This window comes from Dysidea avara, chromosome 15 (assembly GCF_963678975.1).
Source record: "Dysidea avara chromosome 15, odDysAvar1.4, whole genome shotgun sequence".
In the NCBI taxonomy this organism is placed as follows: domain Eukaryota; kingdom Metazoa; phylum Porifera; class Demospongiae; order Dictyoceratida; family Dysideidae; genus Dysidea; species Dysidea avara.
Window position 1 is genome coordinate 2,739,452 of NC_089286.1, and position 12,131 is coordinate 2,751,582.

Sequence of the window (12,131 nt, forward strand, 5' to 3'; positions counted from 1 at the left end):
CAAGTATATAATTATCATGTAAATATTTAATAACAATATACATACAGATTGCATGCTTATTTTTGTAAGGGTTACCAACACACTTGAGACACAACAAGAACATCCCATAGCAAGCAATCCATACCACAAAACAAAGACTAGTTTACGATTACTTAATTTCCTTTTACTTTTGTGGTATTGTCAATCCCCAGCACCACACCATAACTTCTACTACTAATACACTCAATAAATAGTATAGCGGCATAGCCCCAAAAATTGGCAATATTGTGCACTTTTTCATAAAACCATGAAACTTTCCACATAAATAGTACTCCTCGTGGCATGTAATTTTAGATATAGTGCCATAACTGAGTTGACCGTTGGTGATTTTTACGGCCATTTTTGTACAGAAAATTGAACATGGTACCTAACAAAAGATCTTGTTGATAGAAACAACTTGGCTTTTATTTGAAGTCAATAGGTACTTTCATTACAAAATTATGATCATTTTTACTAGTTGCAAAATTTGATAAATTTACCTGCCCTTGAGGTGTGAATTACCTGTGGGCAGATAATACAGGTTTAACCTGCGGTTAATCAGGGTTAACTAGAAGGCCGCCCCTCACCTCATTCATAGGCATCGGTAGGCTTCACTGCACGCGACGTTACAATAGTACAAAGCATCCGTCATTTCAGTCATGCCGGTGCGAGGTCTTGTGAGCTTACTGAGTGGGCGGGATATTTAAATCAACAAGGCTCCTGCCAACCCATTGCTTAGGAACGTTTCGCAAGCTAACTACGCTAGAGTGAGCAAGCAAGTTGCCTTCTCTGCAATTCTTTATTAAGTGGTGCCATTGTCGTGTTTTCATGGAAGAATACAACCAACCTCAGCCCGGACCGTCTCCAGCAGTGGCAGTCCCAGTTCCACTCCCAACTCTGGCGAACTCCGACGTACAGCGGATAGCCCAAGCAGTCGCCGGAATACTTCAGCCTGCGGGGGGTCACCCCCCTGCAAGCGGGACTACCTTCCGCTTCGCAGCCCGGTAAGTTTCAACGAGTACAATGGTAATTTCACGTTATAAGATTTTTATGGTAATTACGTCATGTCTTAGTTATCTATAGTGCACCTTGACCAGCAGCTCAGGTCCAAGGCGATGGCAGAGCTTCTCCGTCGTGCAGCGGGTGTGGCTATTGTGCCTATGAGTCAGGAAGTCGACTAGCGGACAGGCATGCTTGCCATTAGCTACTCAGGGGTCAGGCACGCTTGCCATTAACTACTCAGGGGGTCAGGCACGCTTGCCTTTGCTCAGTGGATTAGGCACGCTTGCCATTACTGAGACCCATTGCTATGGGTCAGGTACGCTTGCCATTACTGGAAGGGTCAGGCACGCTTGCCAGTACTGGAAGGGTCAGGCACGCTTGTCTAATGGTTTGTCAAGGAAGAGTGACCAGGCATGCTTGCCAAGCATTGGGTTCACTCACATTGTTTTCGAGCTCACCAGGCTCACGTAGTATGTCCTGGCGGAGTCGAGCAACGCCCTCGCTTCATAGGTAGTGTGCCGTTGTTAGCCCATGTGCGATGCTTTTATATACCCACACAACCTCCTGCTGATGGACGCGCGGTGACTGGCTTTAAATCATTTACAGCACGTCGTCCCACTTTAATTGATCTGGACAAGCTCTGCAACACTGGCCTTAGTCATTAAGAGCATCTGGTCACTGTGTACATGGGTATAGTCAGGTGATAATTGTTCCTTTCATGGCCGAGCAGCTGCTTCATGCCGTTCTCTCACTATCCAGGCATCCCAATACTACCTGTGGATCCCTCACTGGCTAATCCAGGGGAGCTGGCTCCACTTGTCGGCCGCAGCCCTACCATCATCTTCCAGGTCGTCCACAGCAGTGGTGACAGAAGGTATTCCACCAGTAGCTCGTTAACTGGTGGAGAAAATCAGAAGATGGGATTATGTCAACTTGGCAGACCTCTTGAAGGATCCCCACAGCAGAGAGCAGCAAGGGACGGCAGTCAATGGTCAGACAACGTCGCAAACTGCCAAGCAATCTTTTTCCATCATCAGCTGGCTCCGGGCTTACAACATTTTTTTTTTCAGCAGTACTCCTGTCATCAGAAGAGACTTCCAAGGAGAAAGCAGCAGGTCTGGCTGCCTATGCTCACCTGATCTTACAGTTGTCAGAGGACCTACAAGGCAACCAATGGTCTCAATATGACATAAACTACCGTGAATGGGCAGCAGCTAAGGGTATTCGGAGATGGGGAGAAATGAATTTAACCATTTATGGCCGCTGCCTAACATCTAAACATCTTAGTCAACCTACCTGCCCGATCATCGGCTCCAAACTGAAATTTCAAGGACAAGTCTGCTACCGGTGGAATGAGGGTCTCCCCTGTAGCAAACTATCCTGCAAATTCAACCACAGATGTCGCACTTGTGGGGGAGCCCACAGGGCAGTTGACTGCACTCCCTCCCAGGGCTGTTAAACACCCTTTTAATCACCCATTGACTGTAATCTGCCATATTTATCGTCACTGGCTGCTGGTCGGCTCAGTAAATCACTTTTATCATGAATGTATTTCTAGATTGGTTAATATTTTACATATATGGTCATGTATGCTGGTCACATCTTTATATGTTCATGTGTTACTACTCAGTATTAAAGGAGAGGGGCAGGGTGGAGTCCCTGACAGCCTATCAGGATGGAGCCTCAGGCATGGGAATTTTAAAGTGGACCTCTAAATACGAAATGCCTGTATAAGGGAACCCCTAGTCTAGGCTTTCAAGGAGGTAGATTAAGGGCCCCATTCTGAATGGATGTCAGAGAACTCTCACCCTCTGTCTTAGTGTGACTCTTGCTCACTCCAAGTGGGGTAGGGAAGGGAGCCTTATGTTCCACCTCCTCGGGGTGTGACTATCATTTGGCTGTCCTCTTCTCCCTCCCTACAGAGCTTCCAAAGGACTGGAGAGTGTTTGTCCAGGGCATGGTGTCAAATGGTCTTCACATCTCACCTCCTGGCGATTGACTCCTGCAGGTCTCCTAGCTCTCATTGTCGGCTACCTATGGAGATTTTCACACCATTAAATATACATCAATGGACACAACAACTGCAATCTCACCCAGATGGCCGATTTTTCTCCTATATCATTCAAGGAATCTCATCTGGATTCAGGATTGGATTCAACCGTTCTCACACAGTCCTCTCAGCATTCAGCAATCTCCCCACATCTAATGATTCAATCATAGAAGATTATTTAGAACGTGAAGTAGCTCTGTCTAGAATGTGGAAGTTCCCTCGTAACTATTCCATTCCAGGTACTCAGATAAGCCCACTGGGACTAGTACCTAAAAAGAAGAAACCAGGGAAATGGCGCCTGATTACGGATCTATCTTCCCCACCAGGTGAGAGTGTCAACGATGGGATCTCATCAGAACTATCATCAGTTAGCTATACATCACTAGACCACCTGGCTTCCCTGGTACTTTTACTTGGTAGAGGATCTCTGTTGGTCAAAGCTGATATTCAAGAAGCTTACAGAATGGTACCAGTTCACCCTCAAGATCAACCTTTACTGGGGGTACAGTGGAATGGCTACATATACTTGGATAAAATGCTCCCGTTCGGCCTCAGGTCTACCCCAAAAATATTTTCAGCAGTAGCTGACGGGCTCCAATGGATTCTCGGTCAAAAAGGCATCACTCACCTCCTCCACTATTTAGATGACTTTGTCTTTGTGGCAGCTTCGATGGGAGATGCATCAACACAGAAGGACACTCTCATAACAACCTGCACTCAGCTTGGGATCCCATTAGAGATGTCCAAGCTTGAAGGTCCCTCCACCTGCTTGACTTTCTTGGGCATCGAAGTGGACACTGTGGCAAATCAGCTGCACCTACCAGCAGGAAAATTACTCAAGCTGAAACAAGAATTGACTCACTGCCTCCATCGTAAGTCCATTACCAAACGTGAGTTGGCCAGTCTGACGGGTTTGCTCCAGTTTGCCACAAAGGTGATACGCCCTGGGCGTAGCTTCCTCCGTCAGTTATATGCAATGCAATCAATTGGCTCTCACCCAAATCACCATGTCCGCTTAAACTCTGCAGCCAGAGCTGACATCACTTGGTGATACTTGTTTGCAGACAGCTGGAATGGTATCTCTATGTTTTGGGACAGCCACATTCTCAGTCCAGAGTTCATTACATTCTCAGATGCATCAGGCTCCTGGGGATGCGGAGCATTCTGGGAATACCAGTGGTTCCATCTCAAATGGCCAGTTAATTTTCAACTTCTTTCTATTGCCATCAAGGAGTTCATTCCAGTTGTCTTGGCCGCAGCTATCTTTGGCCATCAGTGGCAGGGTCACTTAATCCAATTTTCAGTGGACAACATGAGTGTCGTGCACGTCCTCAACTCTACCTACAGTAAAGACCCTCATCTTATGCACATGGTACGTGTTTTGGTTTTCCTGGCAGCTCACTTCAACTTCTGGTTCAGAGCAGAGCACATTGAGGAAAAGGCTAACAATCTTGCAGATGCGTTGTCTTGCGATAATCTGGAATACTTCCTTTCTAAGTCAGAGTCTCCCACCAGGGACTGCTCTCCGGATATCCCAGCTACTCTCATGGCTCTCCTGGGCGATATTCAGGATTGGACATCTCCTCGATGGATCACCTTGTTCGGTGCGACACTAAGACAACTATGACATTCCCAAGCACCTCACCTTAAGCTACAAATACTGTGCAATCTCTCCTCACCTTAATCCCATTGACAATTAGTATATTCATTGTATCCCGAACTTTTGCTGCAGGACAGCTGGAATGTGTTTTTAATAATGTGTACAAATGACTATCGTTGTAACACTTACGCAGGTCATAAATCAATCACTTTTGCAGGTGGACGGTGGACCCTACAACATACGTACTGAATGTCGGTCGGTCACCTAGTCCTTTTATAGCCATACAGCCCTAGGGTCCTTAGGCCCGACTAAGGCACCAGTAGGGTATATATGACGTCCCAGGGTCCTTCTCAGGGGTTTGAATGTCAGTCTCAATCTCTCTCGTTATACAGCTCTCTCCCCTTCACAGGCCTCTCAAGCAGGAGATCTCTTCCAAGTGTCATCACCCAGGATCATCCCCAATCCTCAGTCTACAGTTTGGATCAGGCAGTTTGCCGTTACTTTGTAGCAGCCTTGTCATCATCGACTCATAAAACCTACAAGGCAGCAGAGAGAAGGTACCTGCAGTTCTGCAATAATTTCTCACTAACCCCACTCCCAGTATCGGAGAACATATTGTGCTATTTCGTAGCTTGCATGGGTCAGGAAGGACTTGCCGGTTCCTCTATTCGAACATATTTGTCTGGTATTCGTCAACTTCAGGTGGCAGCAGGCTTCCAGGATCCACACTTAGATCAAATGCCCCGTCTTAGCCAGGTTCTCAAGGGTGTCAAAGTCCTGGCAGCAAGAGCAGGAAGGCAACCCCATTCACGCCTCCCAATCACCCCTTCAGTCCTTCGAAAGCTTAGACAAATTTGGATGTCTGGGATCCCTACCTTCAACAATACTATGTTGTGGGCAGCAGCCTCTACCACATTCTTTGGCTTCTGCAGATCGGGCGAGATCACAGTAGAATCAGTGACAAATTATGACCCGCAGATTCACCTGTCCTTCGCGGACATGGCGGTAGATAATGCCACCTCTCCTACTGTCATCTCCATCCAGCTCAAGCGTTCCAAGACCGATCCTTTCATGAAGGGCATCAAGCTAGTACTGGGAAGAACACAAGATGACTTAGGCCCAGTAACAGCACTTCTTTCCTACCTGGCTATCCGAGGTAATGCTTCTGGGCCACTCTTCATGTGGGATGATCTTAAACTGTTATCAAAGACCAAGTTCATTGAGCACGTCCGTCAAGCTTTTCAGTCGGCCAATATTCCAGCTCATCTGTATTCAGGACACAGCTTCTGCATCGGGGCAGCTACAACAGCAGCATCTGCGGGCATCGCAGACTCTGTCATTCAAACCCTGGGCCGATGGCAGAGCTCAGCTTATCTCCTGTATGTCAAACTTAGACCGGATTACCTTGCCAATTTGTCTTCCACTATGGCACAGTGCCCAATTTGACAGACCCATGTACAAATTGTATTTCATGATTATAATACCTATGTAACTTCAGCACATCTTACCCTTGAAATGCAAGGCGTTGCTTGTATGGGTGTGGCCAGACAGCCTCAGGCTCATGTGGAAGCAGTCTAAATGCTGGCTTGGAGGCCAGCTTAGGTGGGCTGATTGTACCACATGAGCTTGGTTAAATTAATGGAGGGTACACGTGACCGAATCATCCTCGGGATCACGTGAGTCCGCCGGAAAGGAACTACAGGAAGGTTCCCGGAGGTTCGGAAATTTCACCCTGGCACACCCATTATCCCACACGAGGTAGAATCATTTAGCGACAGGGCCATCCGATCATCCAACGGTAGGGTCATCGGACTAGCCGCACCTAGTTAATTATACATAAATTTATCAAATTTTGCAGCTAATAAAAATACTCATAACTTTGTAATGAAATCACCTATTGACTTCAAATAAAAACCAAGTTGTTTCTATCAGAAAGAGATCTTTTGTTTGGTATTATGTTTTAACAAGTTAATTACTGCCTCAGGGAGTTAAAGACAAAAATGATCAATTTTCTGTACAAAAAAGGCCGTAAAAGTCACCAAAGGTCAAATCAGTGATGGCACTATATCTAAAAATACATGTATTGAGGAGTACTATTTATATGGAAAGTTTCATGGCTTTATGAAAAAGTGCACAATTTTTTGGTTGTGCCGCTATACTAAAATGCACTCTTACATGCTAAACTTGACAGATTTAATGTCCATGTCGATGGCACTACACTAGTTACTCCACAGACACACACAGGACTACAATTATCCCCATCATTATGGGCCTGGCCCCTGTAATAAATTTGCTACAAGTCAGTAAGTGATGTTACTATGACAACTACAAACAACACATGTAACAGTTGCTATAGTACGTACACGTTGAGCTGTACCCAGGAATGTTGTATAAGAAGCCATACAAGATCAAAGATGTTTGAACATAGTGCTCATAACGCATTTATTTGTAAGCTCGTGTAACGGGTGCACACTTAATTGTCAAAATATGGCATCCAGTACAGTGTCAGTGAGTGTGGAGCGAAACACTCTTGGAAAGAGGTTTAACAGCCAAACAAAGTTTCTACTCATGAAACTATGGGACTACTTTGAACAAGAAGTGAGGAAGTCTAAAGTTTCCATCAGTGTGAAGAAGAGAATCTCAAAGGCCACTGGTATTAAAATATCTTCTTTGTAGCTGGGTTTGGTATTCATTTCGCTACGTAGGGATTACAAAGTCATCTATTGTAAGAGCGAGGATGGAGGACTGCAAGTAAGGCGGGTTTTCTATGTCAAGAAATGCAGTTTGCAAGAGCCTACTCAATTCATCTAATTGTCACAGCAGGTATAGACATTCACAAATCCATGTCGATGCAGACAGTATTGACCAGGATGCAATCAGATTCGTTGTACGACAAGAAAGAAAATCTATCACTGTCAAAAGATTTTGGTGGGTAATTTTAAACACTGAAGCCTTGTGTTTGCTATTCCATCTTCAGTCAAAATTTTGGAATGATAGTGTTTTTTCCAGGGGGAGAACATATCACTTAGGAGGGTATTAAGTGATCTGGGATTCAAGTATAAAACAAGAGGTTAGCATTGCACCAGTGTGTGTGTGTTTTAATTTTACTTCATCAGCCATCAGGTATCCTTATTAGGTACCATCAGGTAGCCATCAGGTATCCTTATTATCTTACATGCTGGTGGCAAAGATGGATGGGTTCCCAGTAATTTTCTATGATGTGAAGTATCCAGTAAACGCAGTTGTTGTTTCAGGTTGTGATTGGGTTTTTAAAGCCAACAGAGGATCTGCAGCAGATTACCATCAAGAAATGAATGCAGATAATTTTGAAAGATGGTTTCAAGAAAAGTTACTTCCAGCATTACCAGCCAATTATCTGATTGTAATGGACAATGCCAGTTACCACAGGTAGGTGTTACATTTGTCAACTGTAAACATTACTGTGTTAACTGCAGTCGCCACTTGGAGGAACAACCAAAGCAAAAGTGGTGAAAAGCACAGTGGAAACAGTGGTTGGATAAGAAATGTAAGGTAAGTTCTGAAGAGATATCTGTGGGAGATCATCAAACGAGCAAAAACTCATCCAAGATATGCTATAGATGAGATAGCTGGAAGTAAAGGTATGGCTCTCCTTGTCCTGAGGGCACTTCAAATACGGCAGGTTGAGGTTTTCCCAGCTTCCAATCCAAACAATGACACCTTGAAGACAACTACAACACTACAACACATTCGAAGCTAATGATCACTCCTAGTAGCCAACTGAGCATCAATTGGATATGGTACAAACCAGAGAGAATGACCATACCTGTTATTCAATGTCACTGAACATGCTGGATACTTCCTCCCTAGCAGATTGATGACGAGCTTCACGATATCTTTGTGGTACCATGATCATGATGTGACAAGTGCAAAGGGTTTACGTAACTGGAGAAGAATTCATAGCAAAATGCCTCAGTGCACGAGTCCAGTAACAGACTAGCTGGATGCTTATGACATATACATATGAACATGGATAGAAACAAGAAGGAAGCTCCAGAGAGGTAAGGGTGTAATATTACATCCTAACTGCAATGGAGCTATAGAAAAGGATTATATTATTGTAAATCATCCAGCAACTTTAGTGAGTTATATATGGTCGACAATTAAGGAATAATGATAGCTTCATGAATGTGATAAAATAACATGTGTTCAATGGCATTGGCTTTCCATTTCCGCTTTAAAGAAACGTTTGCAAAACAGAGCAGAATGGACAATTGCAGTAAAGTGCCATTGGCTACAAGGCAGCTTTTCATTAACCATAAAAATGGTTTACAACAAGTATACCAAGTTGTGAATTATTCACTGGTAAGCCTCCCATGATAGAGAAACTTTTTGCAGAAGAAAGGAATGGTGGTCAGTAGGAAGGGAGTGGTAAAGTTAATAAAAAGATTTAAATGTACAGGTAAGCAGAAACACCTTAATTCTCTAGTTATATATTTTTTGTTTAAGGGACCATTGCTCGGCAGGCTGATACTGACAGGACAGTTATAACTGAAACTATAAAGAATTGTAGAGGAACAGATGCATCGTGAAGACAAGATCACTGCCAGGTCAGCTGCATGGCCTTCTCACCAGTTGTATTTAAAGGCATCATGGACACCCCAGTAAACGTCGATGTCCTAGAGCAAACTATTACCATCCATCAAATCTGTGTATACTAACTTGCATAGATTTACAAAAACAAAACAAAAACAGTAGCTAAATCTACCAATAGTAGTTCTGGTCAAACTGTCAGTTAGCGTAACCACAACTGTAACTGCCAGTCAAGCCAACCAAACCATCACATTAACTGCTGGCAGTCAGACCTTCCACCAGTGCCTGGAACTACCCTGTCTCCCCATACTACCCTCCTTACTCCTTATCCTATCCCACTTATCCACAACCATCTAGTACATGGAGCTATTCTGCAACTGTCACTCAACCTAGCCTCAGTTCAGCGAGTAGATCTGTTCCTTCTGAACTTTATGAAAACCTTTAGGTTTGGATTATAAACTTTAAGACAGTTGAAGATCAGCTTGCTGAACTAAGGCAGGGAAGGGTTGATAATGAAGGAGATCAAGATGACCTGGTAGTACTTCAGTTCACAAGGGAGCAGAAAATGACTATGACAGCATTGGATAGAAGCCAGCCCTTAGGAGGATTATGGTATAATACACACTGAATATGTACAGTATGCACATACAGTTTGTGTGTTACATTGTTTGTATATAAATTACCAACAGTTGTATGCATACAAAACTTTACATAAAATTTGCAAACAGTTGTTTGTGTAAAAAGTAGCCAAAACTAGCATTTTGTACACATACACAAGTGGATGTATATCATGTGAACAATTTAGTAACTGCATGCATACAGACTGTGCCAGTAGTGCTGGGCGGTATTGAAAAATTATAACGGTATCCGGTATCTAAAAAGTATCATGGTATACTGGTATATAGTAGTGGATGTAGTAATCATTACAAACTTATTTAATTTGAAGTCAGTAAGTCTTTTAACTCATCCCAAGTTACAATTCAAGTCGAATAAATACAAGTAAAATGCAAACAAGTTACAAGTGATAGTAGTAACACACCCATGAGGTTTGTATCTGATTTGTAAACACGACACCCGAGGCACAGGCCTGCGGCTCTTGGGTGTTGTATTTACAAATCAGATACAAACCAAATGGGTGTGTACTAACTGATTTGTGGTATGGGGTGTGCGCAGATCAAAGCCGCCCATTTGTAACACAGAAGGAGCAAGAACACAAAATCTAATATTGGCAGGAACGATGTTACTCGCTAATTACTGTCTTGATGGTTAGTTAGTTAGTTCATTGTTAGCTTAGGTTATTCATTGCACTAGCAGGAAGTGCCATCATCGATGCCAATCACTCCAGCCATTGTACTGCTTCTACATCCTGAAGAGTCTGAAATTCATTGTTGAGTGGTGCAGCCCTATAATAGCCTTGGATAGCTTACAGTTACTGACGACAGACTCAGCCCAGCAGTTGTACTGCTTCCCATTCACTCAGATGAGTGCAGTGTTGTGTGTTCATCCATTCCAGAGTGATCCTCGACGACATATTAGCCTTGTATTGTGACTTCCTCTGTTGGTCTGGTGTTTGGCTTCGTTTGAAGTCTTGGAAATAGTGGCCAGACTGTGTGGACAAAAGGAGGTACTTAGCCATGTTACAATTATTTATAAAACTGATTTGTAACACTGGTTTGATCACTCCACACACCATACAACAAATACTGTAACTTTCCTTGGGATGTTATTTGCTCCCTGTATGCAGTCTCTAGCACCACTGACTGCTATACTCGTGACATTGAGCACACAACAGATAAACCACAAGATATTCAGCAAGGCAATGAACTCAACACCCCAGAGGATATCACGGAGTGATAACGCACACAGAACTATTTAATAAGTTATAATTGTAGTTATGTCATATTAGGCCAATTTGGGTTATGAAATGTATGTAACAGCCGCTATGTGATCATTAGTTAACAATGGTGTAGTGTACCATTTGTCTCTCTGAGCTAATTACTTGTGTACAACACTCGACTATAATGTTAATGGAGAGATACTTTTGATCCTTTGTTGGGAAGCAATTAGAAGAATTAAGAATTGTGAATTGAAGGTTTACCATACAATACTTACTACTCAAATATTCTCAAATGTTATGATATGTGCTTGGTGCTATATTGGATGGTTGCAGTATCAAATGATGTCTGATTAAAAAATGCATGGCCCAAAACAACAATTGATGCACGAAATCCTTATGTTCAAATTGAGAGATCTTTATTTCTTTGTAGATCCTCCTCATTTACTGAAGACAGTGATAAACTGCTGGAGTTCCACAAAACGGTGTATTTGGGTAAGCATGGAGATCGGTCTATTCCCATGTACATAATAGAACAATGGAAATCACATCCTGTGGAAGTATCTTGTAGCAGTATATAACAAAGATACAGCATTAGACTCTGGGATTAGGTTGATTCCTCAAGGCCAACTAGAGCATATTTTGTTAACATCCTTTACATCTATTTTTAGTATTAATACATAGCTTACATAGAACTGAAGTTAGTACTAAAGTGTGTTCCACTGTTCAAAACCTTGTGTTCTCATCGCCGTAACTCATGAAGCCATAAGGCTACACACAAAATCTAAACAGAGCTAAAGAGAATTTATCGGATGATCTCCCTACAAAAATTTAAGCCTTCACAGCTATCACTCAAAAACTAGTTTCAAGTTTTAACAAGTGAGACGCGTGCACCCAACATTATTATTATTGAATAACCATACAAATTCCTAGTAACCGCAATCACCGACTGTTCAACAGTTAGACATCAAAACACAGGGTTCTCTCGGATGCTGAAAGAGGTAAGCTACTATAGTTAACTGGTAGCTAATTGCATTGACGAGGTGGCTTCATAA

General features: G+C 43.0%; 3 long non-coding RNA genes across 5 annotated transcripts; all 3 read right to left on the reverse strand.

The window, feature by feature from the left end:
• Positions 1–3,118: 3,118 nt before the first annotated feature.
• On the reverse strand, positions 3,119–4,406 carry LOC136245734 (uncharacterized). Its single transcript, XR_010696094.1, has 4 exons — positions 3,933–4,406; positions 3,699–3,887; positions 3,394–3,497; positions 3,119–3,339 (listed from the first exon to the last, which is right to left on the reverse strand). It is a non-coding gene; the product is annotated as an uncharacterized lncRNA (long non-coding RNA).
• A 120-nt stretch (positions 4,407–4,526) lies between these two features.
• LOC136245744 (uncharacterized) lies at positions 4,527–4,891 on the reverse strand. The gene is made up of 3 exons (XR_010696103.1): positions 4,860–4,891; positions 4,750–4,807; positions 4,527–4,691 (listed from the first exon to the last, which is right to left on the reverse strand). It is a non-coding gene; the product is annotated as an uncharacterized lncRNA (long non-coding RNA).
• An 8-nt stretch (positions 4,892–4,899) lies between these two features.
• Positions 4,900–5,766, reverse strand: LOC136245745 (uncharacterized). 3 transcript variants are annotated; one of them, XR_010696106.1, is made up of 4 exons: positions 5,655–5,750; positions 5,546–5,596; positions 5,261–5,496; positions 4,900–5,206 (listed from the first exon to the last, which is right to left on the reverse strand). It is a non-coding gene; the product is annotated as an uncharacterized lncRNA (long non-coding RNA). The 3 variants fall into 3 exon arrangements; XR_010696104.1 differs by having other exon boundaries at positions 5,261–5,596; positions 5,655–5,766; XR_010696105.1 differs by having other exon boundaries at positions 5,546–5,685.
• Positions 5,767–12,131: the final 6,365 nt, after the last annotated feature.